Genomic DNA, 22,592 nt, shown 5'->3' on the forward strand with positions numbered 1-22,592 from the left:
GGTCACCATAAATTTGACGGTAAACGGGTTCAACGCAATAAAAGAAGAGGTCAGAGCAATAAGGTTGGTGGCACTCCAGAACAGATATGTCATAGACCTCCTCACAGCGATGGAAGGAGAAGTTTGAGTGAAAATAGGAAGTTCCTGGTGCACGTTCATACCTGCCAACGACGAAGATAACAGGACACTGTTAGACGCATTAGCACAGTTGGCCCACATGCACGCAAAAATGGAAGAAGCAGCAAGGGGGATGGGAAAGGACAAGAGCTGGTTCGCCTACCTATGGTCCTGGATGCCCTCCTGGCTGGCTGATGGCCTGAAAGTACTAGCTGGAGGGCTGATACTGGGAACAGCATCACTGTGCGGGATAAAGATGTGTATTGCAAGATGTCAGAAGACAGCAGAAGAGCAATCATTTTTATGGCAGCTCTGTAAATCAAAGAGGGGCCTAGATCATCGTCACAGTATTTCAGCAGGAGGGCGGGATGGTGGCGTCTCATTCAAAATTGCCCATATTGTGTTGCTCACCTGAAGTCAGGTTGGTTGAAAGCTCACAGCTGGCAGGTGGGAGGATTAACGCAGGGTTATTGCGGGCGTGACCAACCAAATGCAGGTTAGTTGGGGTGTATAATGATATAGCTGGCATGGATTGATAGTGACAAAGCTTCAAGGGGCACCCAATTTCATAATTGTAACTTCTCCTTCGACTAATTGCTGGCTTCTGATAAAACATTGTGAAATTGCTAAGCAAATTCACACTCCTCCACCTCCTAGATCACCACGGGGCAGCCATCAAACCCCTAGTTCTGTCCACGTGCGAGTAATGCAATGCCCTCTGCCACCATGCCAGAGCTTGAAAGAGTCAAATATTTACCTATTTCAAATGACACAAAATGCAGATGCAAGAACAATCACATGTCTGAAATGATGCGTCCCATCTCTTCTGGCGGCGATTTCAGAGTATTAGGTGGGCTTCTAGTCCACCTAGTACGAGGCAAGTGCATAGAGAAACCTCAGCCGCAGAACAGCATCAGTAGTGAGATGAGCTCGTTCTCTGCTCTGCAGGCATTCAGGCAGTGTCTCTGTTGCTAGACAATAACTGCACATGTCCTTCTTTATCCGGGATGCCACTCTGTGCTTCCGACATGTGTACATGTTAAGTGTATGAATTGTAATAAAGGTATTGCTAGTGGCATAAGCAGGGCTAACTCCATTCTGTATGAGGCCTGCATGGCTCCCCAAATCAGGGCCAGAGGATGACATTTAATTACTGACTCAACCAGTCCGATGGACCACCACCACAGAGCAACCTAAGTACATGGCACGTGTGTGTGTGTGTTTGTTTTGGGGGGGGACTGAATTTGGCATCAGCCAATGTGAAACTGGAGTGACATAATGGACACAGGTATGGCAATATTCTGGGGACGGATAATGTGAAAGAGCGAACCTAGCAGGGAAGCAATAGAGAGCTGTAAATAGGGTACACGCCCAGGTGGTTATAAGTAAGGATGCCTTGTTGGAGGAGTTTGGATGGAAAGGGGAAGCATGGTCGGGTGAGCTCCGGTCCAGAGGAAGAGTATTACAGTTGGGTGCAGCGATTAGTGATTGGCGAGATGTTCTTTACAGAGAAGGGTTGTTCAGCTCGTACCTGAAGTGTAGGAACTGCCATAAAAATGTGGAAATTGACATGTCATTTCCTGGTGCCAAGTTGAAAGTGGCATTTCACTTTTTCCACTGAAAATTAGAAACTGCCTTAATGTGTATTTTACTAGCGTGAGTATGTGAAACTGACACGGTGCATTTCTGTAGGTAAGGAAGAATCTGGTATGACAATGCATGTGAAAATGGCAAGCAGGTGTTGAAACTAGCATGGAAATGATTTGGGGGCAATGCAAAATCTGACAGGGCAATATGCACTTAACTGGGCAATGTGAATAGGGAATGATAATGTTGAAACTAGCAAGACAATTGGAGATTACATTTTTCTGTTGGAATGTGAAACTTTCACAGCAAATTTGTGCGGGCGATATATCTATAAATTGGCATGTCAATATGTGCTGCAGTACTGAGAGGAATGTATTAGCTGACTTGCAATGCATGGTTTTCTGTGGCAATGTGAAACTGGCATGGCAATGTGGACATTGGCATTTCGCATATCTAGCTGAGAAATCGGGTCTATTGCAGAGCACCATGTTGTAGGTGAGCAGCACCCTAGGCAGGTTACCACAATGGGGAACCCATCACTAGGTTCAACCTGGCTTATTTCAGCAACACCCTGATATTATAACAGAACCCTTGAGTAATTGAGAAACGCTAGGCTATGTATTGGTGATTCCCTGCCACGTGGATGCTGTACCCTTTCATATAATATCAATTACGAGGGCATTTTATTTTCTGACTCATGAATCTCGAGGAGTTCTTAACTAGCACTGAAACAAGGTTCTACATTAAAGCAGGAATTCATGTTCCTTCTGGTCATGTGCCAAATGTCAGGAAAGGCTTCAAAATGCACTCTTGGGATGGGAACGGGCTCCATGGAAAGGCACAGATGGAGGGAATTCCTTTACTTGACTCCAAAGCACAGACATGCTCTGTCTACTTTTGTCCTCTTCTTAATTTCTTTTTGCAGGTATCAGCGAGCAGAGTGATATGGGTGGGCTAAGGTAAGGGAATTTGGAGCATAAGAATTTCCAACCAGGCGCTTTGAGGGATTTGTAAATGATGCAGACTGATTTTAATTGGACTCTGTTGGTAAAGTTATGTGGGCGTGTGCGGACAGGGGAGATGGCCATGCTGGTCAATGCATAGTACAATTCTGGCTGTAGCATTTTGAATGAGGGAGGCATTGCAGTTTGCCCATTCGGATGCCCGGGTACCTTTATGGGCCGGTGCAGTAAGAGAGGCAGGATAATGATAGTGGCGAGTGTGTCTGAAAAAGAAAAGAAAGGGAAGATGCGTTGGTACAGTTTGAGGTGATAAAAACAGGAGCTCAGACCCTGGTAGTCGCCCATGTCTAAATGAAATGTGTATGGGCGCAGCAGAGATATAATATGGACTAAAGGGGGATGGGGGGATTTTGTCTAAGGAGAGTTATGTGGGAAGCTACAGTTCGAATTTTTGTCATTAAAAGTAGCTTCATTCTTTTGGCAGAGGCGATGTGCAATACTGTTGGTGTTATATGTGAGTACATATCTTGTTATAGAGCACTGACAAGCCTTTTATAATTACAATTGATGCACACAGATTGAAGGCACAAGCAGCGTGCAATCCTCAGAGAGAGGCGAACAGATCAAAGAGCTAACTTATGTGCTTGATGAGCACAATGGACTTTGGTAGCACTGGGGTGCTGTGTGCTGAAGGTCTCTACACTCATGGCTATTCATCTGTGCTGTTGACAGATTGGAGTTCCGGTGCTTTGATGAAAAGCGAAGGAAGATTGAGTTTAGACGCATGTTTCAAATACATAACTAGTGATTCATAAGTGTGCAGAATAAACACTAGCTAATGGCAGTCTAATGCATATAAAACGATGTGATTTAATGGTGATTATTAATTTAGAACCAATTGTCGTTGTGCAGGTCCTCTATAATATTGAGGTGACCAAGTGAGGTAAAAAGAAGAGATATCTACACATTGAATGACCATTAGAATGATAGCGTATAACATGGACTGCTTTGTAGAATTGAACAGTGGTGGGTACATCACATCGATTGGGTAACACAAGGGAGATGCCCTATGTTCTTAATGGAATAAGAGTGCAAGGATGTGCTGTATGATTTTTGTATAGTACTCATGATGAAGGTTCTGCAATGAAACCGTAAATGAGCCAAAACATGTTGAGAGGATACAACAGCAGATGATGTGGAGATCTGACTGAGAGAATGAACTTCAGTGGGAAATTATTTGACAACTGTAAAGACTGTTCATCTTGACATTTCCAAACAGAAACATTGATCCTAGTTTGAAGACTAAGAGGTAGCACATACCTGGAGGCACCCATTTTTACACTATTTGTGAAACATTTGCTGTTAAAAAGAATTTGATTTTGTTTGTAATTGTTAAATGTGTGTAGTAAAATAAATGTATACAGGTATTGAAGGAATGACGAATTGTTCATTTATTAAAGTGGTCACCCAGTTTGTTGAATATTATCAAAACGACAAAAAATAAGAGAGTGGAGCATCCCTGATATGCTGGTGTGCATGGCACCCTCCAATAGCTGGTCCAACTTCATTTCCTCAATTATGCTTTCTGCTGCAAGCATTCCCAGCGCCAACTCAGTGATCAATCGTCTTGTTGAACCCTCGACTCCTTGTAAGTAAGTTTGATCTTGGAATGAAAATGTTGACTTTCTTTCCAAACCTAGCCTTCAATTCAATTTTATCTCCTCAAACGGAAAACACAAGAGGTGATGGATGGAAGGTTTAGGATTGCTGTGGGCAACCCTCCAGACCATCGTTTTTTTGCCTGACAAGCCATTACAGAAGGGGAAAAACCATATGCAAATCAGGCTTGGTCCCACCCCTAAAGGGTAGTCCGCCTGAACTGCTAGGTCACATCCTTCTGCACGAGAGCACATGCATCCCCAGACATGTTTCAGCCTTGGAAAGGGAAGGCACAGTGAGATTCAATGATATGCCCCAGATCCCACACTTTAAGTGGTCCAGGCTGTTTAGCTACTTGCTCACATAAAACCTAAGACCTAGTTGTACAAAAAGATACAATTGTTTATTCACGTTTTCTTTTCAAGAACCATAACTTTACTTTTATATATCTGACCTAAGAATATTAAACACATCCATATTTATATAATTGACCGGAGCCAACAAAATGTTTTCTAGGATGTTACTCTTGTGCCAACTTTGAAGACAAACACACCAAACAAAAGACAGTTTAAAGAATGGTGTGCAATTTTGGGACTAAAGTTTAAAGTAGATTTTTTAAAAAGCAAAGAAATGATAGCCAAGTATAATAATAATTTGTTTTTGTATCGCGCTTTACATAGGACATATTTATATACATTACTATTATTACCCAATCGAAACTGGGACTCATTTATCAACCTGCGACCTGCATATCAAACACATATCACAGCCAGCATTTAACCGGCTGAGCCATCTTACCATCTAAGTAGAAATGTGTGCAGCCTGAGTCAGGCAAGGCAAACATAGGAACTGTAATCACTGAGTCATTAACATCTGGTCGACAACTTTTGACAAAACAAAACGTAAACAGCTCAATTTCAGACGTGTTAAAATGCATTTACAAGGTCAGGGCAAGGCTCTGCTTGCAAGACTTGCACAACAACAGGCTGAGGCTAACTAGAAGGCCCCATCTTGACCATTCGAGCGCTATGCTCCTGGGAATTCTCCAGAGTTCCCTAGTTACCTGGCCATCATCCTCTTTTTCCAGGCACAGGAGGCCGTTAAATGCTCTTAAACTTTAGCTGACAAACTTTGTCCAGCACTGTCAATTTCCATGCTTGGAAAAAAGTCTTCATAGCTTACCCTTCCAAGTTTGTTTCAGACATCTCTCTCCAGAGTCCTTTTTTATTGTTGGTTCACTAGAAGTAGATGCAGAACAAAGCAGGTCATGGCACCCCTTGCACAGTAACGTCATAATACAGACGGAACAAAGCTGGTCATGGCACCCCCTGAACAGTAATGCCGTAATATAGACCGGAACAAAGCAGGTCATGGCACCCCTTGCACAGTAACGTCGTAATATAGACTGGAACAAAGAAGGTTATGGCACCCTTTGCACAGTAACGTCGTAACATAGACTGGATAAAGCAGGTCATTTCATCCCTTCCACAGTAACCGTAATATAGACCGGAAAAAGCAGGTCATGACACCCCTTGCACAGTAACGTCACAATATATATTGGAACAAAGCAGGTTATGGCACCCTTTGCACAGTAACGTCGTAATATAGACCGGAAAAAGCAGGTCATGGCACCCTTTGCACAGTAACGTCGTAATATAGACCGGAAAAAGCAGGTCATGTCACCCCTTGCACAGTAACCGTAATATAGACCGGAAAAAGCAGGTCATGTCACCCCTTGCACAGTAACCGTATTATATACCGGAACAAAGCAGGTTATGGCACCCTTTGCAAAGTTATGCCGTAATATAGACCAGAAAAAACAGGTCATGACACCCCTTGCATAGTAACCGTAACATAGACCGGACCAAAGAATGTCATGGCACCCTTTGCACAGTAACATCGTAATATAGACTGGAACAAAGCAGGTCATGGCACCCTTTGCATGGTAAGATTGCAATATGATAGTGCCCAACTAAGTGCTTTGCTATGTTTCTAAAGGAGGAAGTATTCAACCACAATGGTTAAAATGCACCCTCCTTACCCCTTTGTAATTGCAAGATATAGAAAACCCCTTGTAGCCAATTTCATATCAAACTGTTGTGTTTCCATTTTGTATTTGCCCATGCATAGCCACTGTACCCAGTTTCCTATTGGATGGTCCAGTATCATCTTCCATCTAGGGAAGCATTTGGTCACGGAGGCCAGTACAACACCAGAAGCTTGGACATCTCCAGATTGCAAACAAAGCACTGCAAGCATGAAAAGGCTAGGAAGCACATTTTCCCCAGCAAAGCATAGAGAATATGGTACAACACTTCACTTGACATCAGACTGTTTTTCTCTATCCTGCAAGTTAGAGAAATGCTGAGGTTGAACTTCTTCAAAGAACATCTCGCAGAACGATAATCTGTAGAATCTTTCTTGAACCCAGAAAGGGTCAACGGTTCCGTGACTAAACTGTATCCCTGCTGGTAATCCTCTGCATTCCCTCCCTCTTTATCCTTAATAGTCTATCATTCTAGGGGTATCCGTATGATTGTATCCTCTTATTATATCCCCTTATCGGACAGCGCTCCGTTGCTTCACATTTAGGTTCACACCATATAAAATCCAATACATACATACATCCTTTTGCGTAATCCCATATACATTCTTATTAAACACATTGGGCCTCATTACACGTTGTGAGGTAACCATGGCGCCATTAGCGCCATGGTTGCCGCCAGTATTTTAACGTGTCCGCCTTGGTGGGTGGCGGAATTACCGGCCTACTCCAAGGTGAGCGGGGCCGGTAATTCCCCATTCACCAAGGCCCTTCCCCATTCCCATTTTTGCCCCCATAGGGCATAATGGGAATGGGGAAGGTGGTAATTACGGTACCGCAAATTGCAGTACCATAATTAGCATCGAGGTCCCTTTGCGGCACCCTACTTTAACGGCTGTTAAAACCAGCCGTTAAGGTCGGGTCCCGCAAAGGGAACTCGTAGTAAGGTGGTAAGGGTTTACCGGTACCGGTGCCCTTACCGGTACCGGTAAACCCTTACCGCCTACCGTGTAATGAGGCCCATTGTTTAAATGGTACAGTGTGTGGGACCTGTCAAGGAGGCCAATGTTTATTATAACATCACCATTCCATACCACAATACTCAAGGATTAAAATAAAAAATGTCCTCGGGCGATTGTGATATATATTTGTGTTGTCATGAAAGATTACAGGTTTCTGTCAACGCTGTGCCCTTAGTGGCAAGGGGAGAGGAAGAAGTCAACCCCTTGGGGCCCTCCTCTGATGGGGTTGCCTTTATTGGTGAGGTCTGGTATGCCAGAGGTCTGGGGGTTACTACAAGCTTCCCCATTCAGCTCCCAAGGGCCCAACAACCCTGCCCCAGAACAAACGGAGGACTCAGCCAAGGGCAAGTTATAGTGTCGTTTATTACAAAGACCGACAGGGATCATACAGGACATTCAAAAATCAGCAGTCACCATTCCCACAATCATGTCCACCCTTTTTGGTACAGAATGGCGTCACAACATGCGTGCTCACCCAAAAACCTATCACACGTACTGGGGTGCAAGGAGTGGTATACAATATGGATTGCCCTTGTAGTTCTTACTCAATTGGCCCTTACATGTCAGGTGGCTAGCTTGCTCCTTCCCCGAGAAACTATCTATTACATTGTTGCATGGTCACAGGATTACCATTGGCCCTTGCACCCTGCCATCCACCCCTGGGTTTCTGTCCGCTGATTGGCTTGAACTGGTCTCCTCTGGTCTGGGATCCAGTTCTGTTTGTAGCTCTCTGTGCACCTCTTCAAGCTGATGTCAATGACTATGTGTTCCCAATGTATTTGTTAGCAACACCACTTTTGCCTGTGAGAGTGCTCTCCATGTTTCAACGTTGTTAACTTGTTCGTGTTTCACTTCATGTCTGGGTTGCTGAGAACTGTTTGTCTTCCCACCGCAGTGAATTACATTGTCTAGCTCGGCCGCATCATGTGGTTGAGGGCAACAAAATGCAGCTCTCCTGCTCTTCAATTATGAGGATTTCTTCTGTTTTTCTGCAGAGGGTCCCTTGTTGTCTTAAGTTTGGAATGTGCTGCTTGTTTCTGACTTTGGCTGTGAGCCATGGCCCTCCTGCTCTGTGCAGCCCAGTCCTGCTTCCCCTCGTCTCTTGTCCCGCCGCTTGTTGCCTCATGTGATTTACATTAGACTTATACTATGATTTCTACACACTTATATAGTGCTACATTTCCTATAGGTTAGTCGTGTTTGGTCCTGCCAGGCCCCTTATGTGATCCTGTAGTTCCATAGGGTTAGTTGACATAAGCATCTGCAAGCTTGCTCTGCATATCTTCGTTGCCTTGCATTCAGCGTTTCTGCACTTGGCTAATGAGAACAATAATAAAAGCTTTTGACAGTATAAACATGTATCCGCTTCTATCTACAGAACTGTAAGCATGTTCTTCATGTACACTAGTGTGTATTTGTGTAGAATTGTGCATGGTTGCGAGTGTACTTTATAACTAAGTGGCTATGTCGTAGAGTTACTAATGACGTCAGCACAGTGGTTTCTTGGCATTAGTCAATGTCATCCATCATGGCATTTGACCACTGTTGAAGCACCTGTATCCATAAAGACCTTCACTGAATAAGGTTTGAATGGCTGTCTGAGAGAATATCTCTCCACATACGTCTCAGTCACTGGTGCTTCTGGGGGCTGTCCGAATACTGAGTGTCTTTGTGCATTCTTGACTCTTCAGGCCGTCAGGTTCATGGGGACGAGGGGGCGTTCCTTGCACCCTCTCTTCACCTTAGTCGGGAACAAATCACTGAAAAAACACATGCAGGTGTGAGTGGCATTGGTAGAATACAGACACTGCTTGCTGGCGCCCACTGCTTGGTAGGAAACCAATCTGCGATCATGCCCGGTCTCTTGCTTGTTCTGACGAATCACCAGTGCCATGTATAGCCCAAGAGAAGTCAGAAGACAACACATGAAGAGAAGTAAAAAAAGGTGTTTGTATGCGTGTGTCTATGCAAGTGTATGTTTTGTGTGAGTGTGACTGATAGCATCTATGTGTCTGCAAAAGCAATGTGTATATTTGTTTTGCGACGGTCAGTTGCATCATGACGTTAACAGTGGTAATGCAAGTATATAATGTAAGCAAGATATAAAAGTGATTGTCAGTGGGCATTGTGGAATATATTATGGGTGCTGCATCATGAAAGTGATAAACAGTGGCACTGGCATTGATGACAAATACTTTGTGGGTGTAGAATCATGACCGCGATGTACACCGACAATGATGGCCTACATTGTAGGTGCAGCTTCTTGGCAGTGATTTATAGTGGCAATGATGGCATGTATTGGGGTGCAACATTAAAGTGATTTATTGTGTGCATGCTGCCTGGCATATATTGGTGGTGCAACATCATGAAGGTGATTTACACTGGGAATGCTGGCATATATTGTAGGGGTGCAGCATCACAAAAGTGATTTACAGTAACATTGTTGGGATATGTTGAGGCTCATTTTCTTGAGTGTTTAACACTGGGAATGCTGCTTTGTGTTGTGTAGCATATATTGTAGGGGTGCAGCATCACACAAGTGATTTACAGTGACATTTTTGGGATATATTGAGGCTCATTTTCTTGAGTGTTTAACACTGGGAATCCTGCTATGCATTGTGTGAAGTGATATACACTGTGAATGATAGCATATATTGTGGGAACAGCTTCTTGAAAATAATTTACAGTGGCAATGCTTGTATATATCATGGGCACTGGTCCATTAAAGGGATGGTCTAGTAAAAATTTTTATTTAAAAAATAGATAGGCAGCATAAAAAAAAATACTAGCATTCTCCGTTTTAAAACTTCCTATGTAACATTTTGAGCTATTCAAGCTCAAAATTCGCAAAAGCAAGCACAGGGACGCAGCCATTTTGTGAAATGGAGGCCCTCCTGTGCTGGCTTTTGCTTTTGCGGCACTAATGAAGGAAAAGCCAGCCAGCTGTAGTAAACAAAGGCTACCGCTGGGTGGCTTTCCCTTCATTAGTGCTGTAGGCAGAGGACGGGGACCGGAGACCAGAGCAGGAAAGCTGCAGCTGAATCTCGGTAAGTGCTATTTATTTTTATTACAAAAAATAAGCACTAGCTGCGTTTTTTTTTCTAAGTTTTCCGGGGTGGAGGAGCCCGGAAAACTTAGAAATAAAACCACAGCCTTAAAAACGTATTTATGTTTGCGGTCGCTTTTATTGTGTTGGAAAACGCTGCGGTTTTTCTTTCCAAGTTTGTCAGGCTCCTCCAGCTCGTAGGAGCCTGAGAAACTTGGAAAGAAAAACCGCAGTGTTTTCCAACACAACCGCGTTGTTTCTGCCTGAATCTGCTTTACCATTTGGGGCTCTCGGGCTCCCCACGGGGAGCCCGAGAGCCCCAAATGGGAAATCATCTGCAGGTAGAAACACTACGCGGCATGTAAACATAACCGCGTGTGTTTCTGCCTGCTGTGGCTTTCACTTTGGGTCTCCGGTGCTCCTGGAGCACCGGAGACCCAAAGTGATAGCCACAGCAGGCAGAAACACACACGGTTGTGTTGGAAAAAGCTGCGGTTTTCCTTTCCAAGTTTCTCAGGCTCCTCCGAGGAGCCTGAGAAACTTGGAAAGAAAAACTGCAGCGTTTTCCAACACAATAACGTTGTATTTATGTTTGCGGTCGCTTCAAAAGCGACCGCAAACATAAATACGTTTTTAAAGCTGCGGTTTTATTTCTAAGTTTTCCGGGCTCCTCTAGCCCGGAAAACTTAGAAAAAAAAACGCAGCTAGTGCTTATTTTTTGTAAAAAAAATAAATAGCACTTACCGAGATTCAGCTGCAGCTTTCCTGCTATGGTCTCCGGTCCCCGTCCTCCGCCTACAGCACTAATGAAGGGAAAGTCACCCAGCGGTAGCCTTTGTTTACTACAGCTGGCTGGCTTTTCCTTCATTAGTGCCGCAAAAGCAAAAGCCAGCACAGGAGGGCCTCCATTTCACAAAATGGCTGCGCCCCTGTGCTTGCTTTTGCGAATTTTGAGCTTGAATAGCTCAAAATTTTACATAGGAAGTTTTAAAACGGAGAATGCTAGTATTTTTTTTTATGTTGCCTATCTATTTTTTAAATAAAAATGTTTACTAGACCATCCCTTTAAAGTTATTTACAAAGTAACGCTGGTTTAAATTGTGGGGAACACGGAACTGGATTTGTTCTTATGTTACCTGAGACAACCAGTTGTGAACTGCATGGTTTCACCCTGTTTTTCTTAAACAAGGGCCTTAATATACATTTGGTGATGTCGGCAAAAAGTAATGGTAATTTCGTTACTGCCACTTTTTCTCAATAATGAAATGACCCCCATTATTACTGCACCGCCCAATTCTGAGTTTGGAGGAAAAGTGGAGGTTTTACCCCCAGCAATAATCTGGAGGTAAACCTTCCAGTTTTCCTCCAAAAATCGGCAGAAATACTTTGCCCATAGTAACTGTAAAGAGGGAGGTGACACTCCAAAGGCCTTACCTCGTGCTGCGCATTGCAACTGGCCACCTGCTTTTCAGCAAGAGTCGCTTTTACAGCAACTAATGCAAGATTTCAAGTACAAATGTAATAGTTTACACTGCCCTACCAAAGGACGCAGGAGCCTATGTCATCCGCTGCCATTAGCCAGCCCTCAACACTCTCATATGGAAATTATGCTAATGCCCCTTAGATGTTCCGCTTGCCCACAACCGTGCCCCCTCTCACAGAAGATGGTACTAGGCCAGTACATCAGGTGATCAAAGGTACAGGTTGAATAGAGTAACTGTAAATGTGTGCAGATGTGGAATACAGTTATCGGTCCTCTTCAGGTGTTCACAAATATTGCCTGGCATATATTTGCCATGAAGTAGGTGAAGAATTAATCAATTAGAATATTAAACTCAATGTCCTCCATATGCTACACAATATGGGCCTCTTCACGGGGTCGCGGTAGAACCCGCAGGTAGGTGGTGGGCTGCCGTCGACCCCGTAACCTCATTTCTACCGCCTGACATCCCGGTGCCACCGGGATATCATGGCAGGTGGCAGAACGGTAAATCGCCATCCCCGTGGAGTCCCATAGTGAACACACTGCTGGTAGGGGCCAGAACTCCCAGCAGGTCAGGCCTGCCGGGTGTTCCGTACCCCTGCCGGCAGACTCGTAGTTTGGCGGTCCGAAAAGGGTGCTGGTACGGTGCTAAAGGCACCCTTATTTCCAGACCGGCAAACTTGTAATGCAGCCCCATGAGTCAGCGGTTCCCTGGCAAGTCCAGCAGAGAGCCCGCGACTAAACTGGGCACACTTTTGGGGTCATGCAACCCCTTGCGCGATGAGCACCTAAAAGTCTACATTGTCATAGTAAACCGGTGAATATATGTTCCTGAGAAGGGATTCTAATATCCGAAATGCATTGGACTAACTATCATGTCTTTGTCTGCAGTGAAAAATACTTATTTTATACATACATATTGTGTAGCATATGAAGGGCATTGAGTTTAATATTCTAATTGAATGGAATGAATTCGAAGCAGTAGTTACTACATGGGTTCACCCGGTTCCTGACAGACACATGCCAGGCAGTATTTGCGGATTCCTCATGTCCTCTGGCTGCAAGAGGGCTCTGGTGTGAACCTAATATCTTGTGTTGTACAAACAGTACCGAATAGTTGTACAGTTACCGGTGCTCACTACTCACATTGACAGTTCCTCTTCAATTGTTCCCATGTTTGTCTCCTCTGAAGGGTCAGATGAAACTTGAAAAGGGTCTGTTGTAACTCATACTGACTTCCAATATCAAAGACATTTTATCTCCACTAGCCAGAGGCGTTGCTAATTGTGGACTGGAGGGCTACAGCCCCGGATCTGTAGCCCCGGATAGAAGCTCAGGGGCTACAACCAAAAGGCTAGCTAGCCCCGAGTCCCGACATTAGCCTAGCCCTGGATATTTTTCAGACCTAGCAACACCCCTGCAGCTCCACGAACTGAGACTCAGTAAGAGATACCACAGACCTTGTATCATTTGGAAAACTGCTCAAGAACTCACCTCGTCAAGCTTTCGGCACTTCTGGAACATGCGGTGCTGCACTCAGATCACCCTCAGATCTGCCTGCCCTCAGCACTCATCCACTCTTGTCTTCCACTCCCCACTGGATCCACCAGTAGGGTGGGCAAAGCCTCTGTTGCTGTGAAGCCCAAGGCCATCTGCATCGCATGTTGCCACTGGGGACAACAAGGGCCTGCAACACCACCTCCTCTACAGATCACTGATAAGGCTTCACTCAAGGTACTCTGAGTATATGATAAAGTGCCTGATTGTTCCGGTTGCAATTCCACACCAATCAGCTCTGACTGCTTAGTGGGGTGGCACCACGCATGCGCTTTTATAAAACTCTATATGGCCCATCGAGGCCCCAATTTAGGCTCGGTTACTGCACAATTTTGCATTGTTTTTTGTTGTTGTAGTGCATATTCCAGGTGGTATATTGTGGCCTGTTAAGTAGTGCTGTAGCGTGAAAAGTGTGCAGTACCCGAAAAAACAGGCATTTCCTCAATTTTCCTTCATTTGCGTGCAAACTGCAAAATGTGTGGTTTGCACCTTATTAGCTAAACAAGGAATGTACCCTTGCTTGTTTCTTTTAAACCACAGTGATTTAAGGTGGACAGGTAAACATAGGCACTAGACCTGTCCACTGGAGTATTTATGAAAAGAAAGTAGGGTTCTTGATTCTAGAGATCCTCTAAATGAGTTGACCGCATAAAACGTGTCACCAATCACTAGTTGTACATAATGGTTCTAGAGTATATTTCTAAATTCAAGAAGGAGAAAAAACTATGAATCAGCAAGAGTAGAGTTCAATCATATAATTTTTTGCAACACTTAAAATAACAGTCAAAGGAAAAGAAAGAACATTTCACATGATACATTTGGTTAGATACTTTCAGAGTGATAAGCAGAATTTACAAAGAAAGTGTTAGAGAAAAAGCATATAGCAAAAATAGAAAGATAGTTCTTCGTAGTTAAATCACTAACAAAGTAGTATTGACATGAAGGGATGCAGATGCACGTGCAAAGTTCAGTAGGCCCATTGCATCATTGATCCCAAGGTAGATACTTTAGTTATCCTTAGTATAGCAGAGTTATTTGATGGGAGAGCAATAAATGCTGCAGGGTCATTAAACATAAGATATCTAATCTCTGCCGACGTGATGAGATTTTGCTTAAACATAAGAATCAGAGAACAGGGGTGCAGATGTTCGGATATCCCCTGTGTTCTTCATGTTTCGGCGGTGATGCACAGTGGTAAGTCCGCCTTCATCAGGGCTCCTAATTGGGGACCCTGCCAGTGCTTGATCCCAAGCGCTCGGGTTCTGCCTGCACAGGGAGTATGCCAGGTGTCCGGACCAATCTGGTGGTTACCAGGAAGTCTGTTGGGCTCATTATTCAGGTCCACAGAAGGAAATGTCTGTGTAATTCAAGGACGTTGTGTCATCAGGCCGTGTAAAGCAAATGTTAACAGTGGCCGGTGTCGTGTTAACAGTGGCCGGTGTCGGTTGCAATCCTTCAAATAGACTCCTGATCTAGATGTTCAGGCAAAGGAGCAGCTGCAACTGTCAGCTGGAGTCACGCGGGCCGGCAAGTGAATCGCGTTGTTCCGCCTCTGGGCTTGAGACAGATAGTGCACCTTATTAAACATTGTTTTTTAGGGGGGGGGGGAGATTTGAGTGATTCGTTGATTGTTTTGCACTAACTAATACGATCGCAAGCCGGTGATGTAGGTGACGTGGGATCTGTGAAATGTGCCTGCATGTGTAGAGGCGCCACAGCAGTCATTTCACACTTATTTTAGAAAATGTGTAGTTTTGGCCGAATTCATTCGACTGCTGCCACGTATCAGCTTTCTCTCATCAGGGAAGTCAGGGGAATCTGGGTGAACGAGGTGTATTCTGCAAATGATTTCCCCTAGAAGTGCTGCACTGTGCAGTCCAGGATAGGTATCCATCATGGCCACAATGGCAATTGCTTTCTCACTATGGCTCTGGAGGATAGCTCAGGAGCACCACTGCTTCCATCCCCGGGTCTGCGCTTAGAAACCTCTGGGTATTAAGTGCGTTATAAATAACCTAACATATCATATCATAATATTGGGCAAAAAAAAGGGAATGCTATGGACATTGGTGACGTCAGCGATGTGCAGCAGGCAGTACATGAAAGGCCTGCTGTAGCTAATAGAAGGCGAAAAGGGTGCAAATGTTGCAGAAGAGTAACCAGAGTACTGAGCAGGTACCTAAGGTGCTCCTCCTAAACGAAGAACAGTCCTGCAAGTTCCGAGATGTATTCACACCAAACGTTAGTATTATTGCTGTTTGGATCATGAGTGTCACGGTATGCAGTGATGTTACCGAATTTAAAATAACGAACAAGATTTTTACCTTAACATTTTTACAGAAAAAAACCTTTACAAATATATATATATATACGGTGGTAGAGTTAAGGGATTAAGACGAGTGGGGAGAGGGTTGAGGTGGGATTATAAATGAAGGGAAACGAGGGGATTGGGGCGACCCCCGTAATTAAAAAGAAAATGTATTTTTTTCAGTATGTTTTCACAGGTTTTCTGAATAATTAAATGGGTGCTGGGTTAGGCAATAAAAAAGAGTGGAAAGGGAGTTAAGGGGGGAGAGGCGGGGGGCTCTCCCGGCATTAAAGAATAAAAAAAAGTGCAGATAACCCACGCAGAAGCATTTTTGAAATTAGAAAAAAAACAGTCAGTATTTTGGGCCTCATTTACCCCCGTTATTTTAACGTAGCTCCTGTCTTCACATGGTACCTGCCTCATTGCAGTGATGTCAGACACCGTGGTCCAAGGATGTTTCACCATACATGCATACTCAGCATCCGCTCATGTAGTCATGAGACACATGTCACATTGCTACAGTCAGGGATCGTACAGCCCCAGAAGCAGTGTCGCTATGTCAGAATTCTACACTGCGCCGCCGCTATAATATCTCAGTAACCATCCCCACTTCTTCCGTGTGCATGGCCCTGGAACTTGGGTGGGCCCTCCTAACACGGGCTGCACCCACAAGCTCTGATCTGAATGCCGAAATTGTCATGACAAACAGCAGGCAATAATGTTGCAAAGGTCAATCATTCCCTTCTATACTCCGGAGTTCGACAGGTGAGGGTGTGCTTGCCCCTTGCAGCTGCGGTTACTCAGCCATGTACTGTCACCATAAAGACCCAGTGCAGTGGCTTACAATGTGGCCCTCATACAGACCAGGAATACCATCTAAAGTACACTTGGCCTACTCAAAATAAGATTTGGTCTCTGCTTGTCAATGATGGAGAATTACTGTACACACCAGAAGAGGTGTGCATCATAAGTATTGTATGCTGCACATTTCTGAATATAGCCACTCACAGGTAAACTACCTCTAGCGCAAGATGGTCCTGGAGAGGAATGTAACCTGTCCAGCTCCCTGCATGCACAGCAGTCCTAGACTCTTATTCATGGTAGTGCTATAGGTTACCGGAGCTCTCAAAAGCAATGCCTTGTTAAAATGGATGTTTGTGTCCAATAAAATGGTCTGCTTTAGATATTGTCGGGGGTATTAAGCAAGGGGGCCAGGTGCTGCATTGGGCAGAAAGTGGTTTGTGGGAGGGAGCAGGTTAAGGAGGAAGTCAGAGGTAAGTGCCAAGCGCAGACTGAGGAGGAAGACAGAGGAAAGTGCCAAGAGCAGGTTGGGGAGGAAGACAGAGGTAAGTGCCAAGAGCAGGTTGAGGAGGAAGACGGGGTAAGTGCCAAGAGCAGGTTGAGGAGGATGGCAGAGCCAAGACCAGGTGGATGAGGAAGACAGAGGAAACTGCCAAGAGCAGGTTGAGGAGGAAGATAGAGGTAAGGGCCAAGACCAGGTGGATGAGGAAGACAGAGGTAAGTGCCAAGAGCAGGTTGGGGAGGAAGACAGAGGAAAGTGCTAAGAGTAGGTTGGGGAGGAAGACAGAGGAAAGTGCCAAGAGCAGGTTGGGGAGGAGGACAGAGGACAGTGCCAAGAGCAGGTTGAGGAGGAAGACAGAGGAAAGTGCCAAGAGCAGGCTGGGGAGGAAGACAGAGGAAAGTGCCAAGAGCAGGTTGGGGAGGAAGACAGAGGACAGTGCCAAGAGCAGGGTGAGGAGGAAGACAATGGACAGTGCCAAGAACAGGTTGAGGAGCAGGACAGAGGACAGTGCCAAGAGCAGATTGGGGAGGAAAATAGAGGAAAGCGCCAAGAGCAGGTTGGGGAGGAAGACAGAGGACAGTGCCAATAGCAGGTTGAGGAGGAAGACAGAGGTAAGTGCCAAGAGCAAGTTGGGGAAGAAGACAGAGGAAAGTGCCAAGAGCAGGTTGGGGAGGAAGACAGGGGACAGTGCCAAGAGCAGGTTGAGGAGGATGGCAGAGGTAAATGCCAAGACCAGGTGGATGAGGAATACAGAGGAAAGTGCCAAGAGCAGGTTGAGGAGGAAGATAGAGGTAAGGGCCAAGAGCAGGTTGGGGAGGAAGACAGAGGTAAGTGCCAAGAGCAGGTTGGGGAGGAAGACAGAGGAAAGTGCCAAGAGCAGGTTGGTGAGGAAGACAGAGGACAGTGCCAAGAGCAGGTTGAGGAGGATAGCAGAGGTAAATGCCAAGACCAGGTGGATGAGGAAGACAGAGGTAAATGCCAAGAGCAGGTTGAGGAGGAAGACAGTTGTAAGTGCCAAGAGCAGGTTGAGGAGGAAGACAGGGGTAAGTGCCAAGAGCAGGTGGAGGAGGAAGACAGAGGTAAGTGCCAAGAGCAGGTTGAGAGTGAAGACAGAGGTAAGTTCCAAGGAAAGGGATAGTATATGGGAAGTGGGGAAATGCTACTACTTTGTGATTTTACAGCAGGGAACTAGTTTAAATCCCCCTTCTTTTTGCTGATTTAGGGCGATCAGATCAGATCAAGCTCACCACCATTGGGCTAATTGGGCGTTAGCCCCCGCAGCGCCTGCAATTCTGGGCAGTGGATGCAGGGTCCCACTCACCCTCAGAGCTGCCAGGAGCATGTCCAAATGCTGGCAATAAACAGCATCTCGGCCTGCCAGCCAGCATCTTACCAAGAGCCTACCAGTTAATGGCATTGCTTGGTTATCAGCAGCTCCTTTCTTATGTGCAAATGTCAGTTGGCAATGTAACAGGACATTTCCAACTGAAAAAACTACACACAGCTCCCCAGGCCTATAAACTCCGTGTCTGCTTCCAAGATAATTCAAGTAGCGCAATGAAGCCTCCTTTTAAAGGAGAGTTAAAGGCATGATCAGGTAAAAAATGTTATTGTCCCTACGGGTCGGCCATGTTTTTTTAAGCCTAAGTGGCTTGATTTTAGAAAAATTTCCTATGGACCTTACCCGAGTTTTCGTCCATTAAACGCATGCGAAAACAGGCACCTGGGCGCTGCCATTTTGTGATAATCCTATCATTTCCTCCATCGCCCTGGCTGACCTGCTTTTGCGGCACTAAATCAAATCCCCCGCCCCTGAGCCTGACATTATCAAAAAATTCATATTCCCCGCCTCTCTCCGTGACGTTACTGTGCTGCGTAGGCAAACGCGCCCAGTCGTCTTCTGCGCGACTCACACAGAACCCAGAAACCAACACAGATCAACTCACAACACAGCGCGCCACAATCCGGAATATGAAACTGTACTTTAAAATGAAACAGCAACACGGTACATTTGGTAAAGTACATTTATTTGACATTAAATGTTTAGAGAATATTCAGCAATTTCCATATGAACTCCGAAAGCCATTTATTTTCTTTTATCTGTATCCGCAATAACTTTTCCGTTTCATCTTGAGTCACGCGCTGTTCCTTTATGGTACACAGGGTGTTCATTTTCGTAAAAAGAATCACTTTGGAAGCACGGTGAACCGCAAGGCTGTTCCATCAACTAGGCACTAGTCCAGCGTAAAGGTTGATATGTTGCTTCTAGCCACTAGTACAGCGTAAGGGCATGTGGGCCCTTGGCGATCATCCCATAATATGGTGATCGTGCTCCAGTTGTTGACACGAAGCTGCAGGTGTCTGCTGAAGAATCCATCCGCCGGTGTCTCAAACAGATGGCAGTGGCAGAATGGGATCAAATACCTGTTATGAAAACAAAAAAATTATAATTAGTCACGCTAGTCGAACTTCATTAATATTACTCATTTTATTTTTTACGGCCGATCAGAAACTATTTGCTTGCAAGGATAGTTCAATGGAGTATGTTCGTCTCTAAAATCAATGCGAAAAGTAACGAGATAAATCGAGGCCAACACACAATGAGAAACAACTGTTTGTCTACATGCCTGTGTAATGATATGGTATATGATATGGCATGTGTAACGCGCCTATACACAAGTGTTTCAAGGCGCAACGAGGCAGGGGGGAACAAGGGGAGACAGACAACGATACAACTAGGCCAGGTGTCATTCAGATCGCACAAGGGGAAGGGGAGAGGGGGGCAAAAGGGCTGTACATGGTTAGTAGGATACAAGATAAATAATAGGGCCAGCTGGTGGCAAGTGCAAGGTAAGTGCCGGGAGAAGGGGCTGAAGGATACAGAGACAGTCCCGTAGTGCAGGTAGGCAGTGCAGGGAAGAGTGGCTGGGCCAAGGAACGAGATAGTTGAGACCTGTGGACCTGCATGCCCATGTGCCCACTACGAACACGTTTCCCTTTCTTTTCCTAGCTCTTCATTCATTCATTTATTCATGCATCCATTCATTAATTCTTCATTCCGGTATAAAAGCGTCTAAAGATTTACTCACATTATATTTGAAATTTCCATTGTGTCTCTTCATAATGCAGTCTGTAAAACGGACCGTGCTCTTGACAACGATTTTTCGTATACTGAACTAAAATGAAACTCGGTCTAGTTTCTGAATTTTCTGCCTTATCGTCTCTTACGTTATTGCACACCCCCTTCAAATGAAGTTCTTTCGCCATGGTCCCTGTCTCAAGGTCAAAAAACAATACAACCTTATACTTCCAGTGCGACTTGTGGGCCTCTTCTGGCCGCGAGCTGAAAATCAAAGCTGCTGTCCTTCGCATTCTTTATTTGCAACATCCCGTAGTAAAGGGATCTGTGAGAACTTGAAGTTTCAAATCCATCTATGTAGTGCGCCTCAATGTGAAAATGCGAACTGGTTTCTCTCCCAAATGCCACGGCACGCTTGGCGTATTCTAAGGCCCCCAATTTTGTCCCCGTTGTCTGCGAGCTTTGCAGCCCCAAAGAATCCTAACTATGGAGACATTTAATTTTTGGATGAAGGTCAGGGAAAGTATAAAGTACCAGAGGAGTTCAGTTAAAAGTGAGATTTATTGTTTGTTTGTTTTATTGTTTGCAATACGCAAGCCTCCCCTCCAATAACAGTGCGCAACAGTGCGCAGCATTTACATTTACATGAGATGAGACATGAGAAAAATATATACATACACATATATGAGGTGAATAGAGAGAGAATTCAAAGATGACACCCAGCAATTTCGCCACCCATGATGGTGAAGGTAGGGGTTAGGGTTCCAGGTACACTGTACAGTAACATTTATTTACAAAAAGACAATCGTGTTGCAATTATTTAAACCGGGATTTGTACGAGCTATCTCGTCCTTGGCACTGTGGAGGTAATCCCAAGGACGAGATATCTCGTCCTTGGCACTTAAAAGGTTAATAAGCGTTTGTTGTCAATGACAATTCTTGTAACTAATGGCATTAAGCACGGACAAATGCTATCTAGACAATGCACACTATTGAATGACTTTCATGAGTTACTATGAGATGAATATATAATTTTGGATATAGTAGAAGACCATGAAATAGGAGTGGCATGACAAGCAGAGTATACTTACTCGTTACTCAGATTACGAGGACGAACAGTTGCGCGAAGTTCGTGCATAAGCACCATCATTATTCTCAAAACGGCCCGTGTGAGGCAGGCTGCCCTGAAGTCTGGCAGCTCGGTGATGCATTGCGGTCGTGGCTCGCCTTCCGAAATGTAGGCCAGGCATCCTGAGTTTTCTCGGCAGCAGCAGTTCTCATCCTCTGTTGGCATTAGCTCACACCGATTGCATGTGCACCAGGTGGAGACGCCGTCCATGCGACTAGGCCCAGGCGCTTCATCTATTGAATCGTCCTCCCAACTGTTGTCCGAATCCCCATCGTTTTCGTGTGCTTACCTTTCCAGTAGTTCCTCCTCGGTATACTCGGGCTCGTACATGTAGGGCATTATTGTAGCCATTGTGTGGTAAACAAAGTACAATAATTTATAGGGTTGTTACAGGTGTTCACACAGGCTACAAGCAGCGAAGGTAGCTGACCAGAGCACAGAAACGGGTCACAGAATACTCAAAGTAACACAGAGAGAGGAATGGAATCGAAAATCTGCTGCTGTGTGTTGTGAAACGGTCTGTTTATACTTATTGAGGAAAGAGGCATCCTGCCATTTCCATGGCGACACGTCATTAGCTGAGGCGCAGCGATTTTTACCCTGAGACGTTCTTTGGCGTTGGGAAATGGGCGGTACGCGTCTGCTGATGACAGGCTCAGGGGCGGGGAATTTGATTTAGTGCCGCAAAAGCAGGTCATCCAGGGCAATGGGGGAAATGATAGAATTATCACAAAATGGCAGCGCCCAGGTGCCTGTTTTCGCGTGTGTTTAATGGACAAAAACTCGGGAAAGGTCCATAGGAAATTTTTCTAAAATCGAGCCACTTAGGCTTAAAAAAACATGGCCGACCCGTAGGGACAATAACATTTTGTACCGGATCATGCCTTTAATATCCATGAAGTCCACTAGCTTGGCATGCTCACAAAGTTTGCTTTGATGTGGATAGTGAAATGTTTTTAACATCATGCATAACAGCAAGCTAGAAGTTTGAAACGAACAATCTCTATAGTACACATGCAGCCTTTGAACACACTTTCCTTTACTGCGTATCTTAAAGTGCTCAAGGTGCAGTGGTGTAAAACAAGTGGTTTTTCTAGTGCGCAATCATTTACAATTTGGAACTTGCAGTTGTCCATTCAGGATGTGGAAAATAAAGTTGCAATTATATTCTTTTGTTTTACACTGTTTCTATAAGGATTTACAAAGTGCCCTGTGGCTTCACTAAGCGAGTTGTGTATTGTGCAAGTATCATTGTAGTCCTTGAAAGTCAAAACTTAAATATTTGTACCAAGGAGC

General features: G+C 44.9%; 1 protein-coding gene across 4 annotated transcripts in view; it reads right to left on the reverse strand.

Moving 5' to 3' along the window:
* CMKLR2 (chemerin chemokine-like receptor 2) overlaps positions 1 to 22,592 on the reverse strand; it is a 211,181-nt gene that overhangs the window by 142,280 nt on the left and 46,309 nt on the right. The gene's annotated exons all lie outside the window — the stretch shown is intronic.

Source organism: Ambystoma mexicanum, chromosome 9 (assembly GCF_040938575.1).
Source record: "Ambystoma mexicanum isolate Mex_15411 chromosome 9, UKY_AmexF1_1, whole genome shotgun sequence".
Taxonomy (NCBI): Eukaryota; Metazoa; Chordata; class Amphibia; order Caudata; family Ambystomatidae; genus Ambystoma; species Ambystoma mexicanum.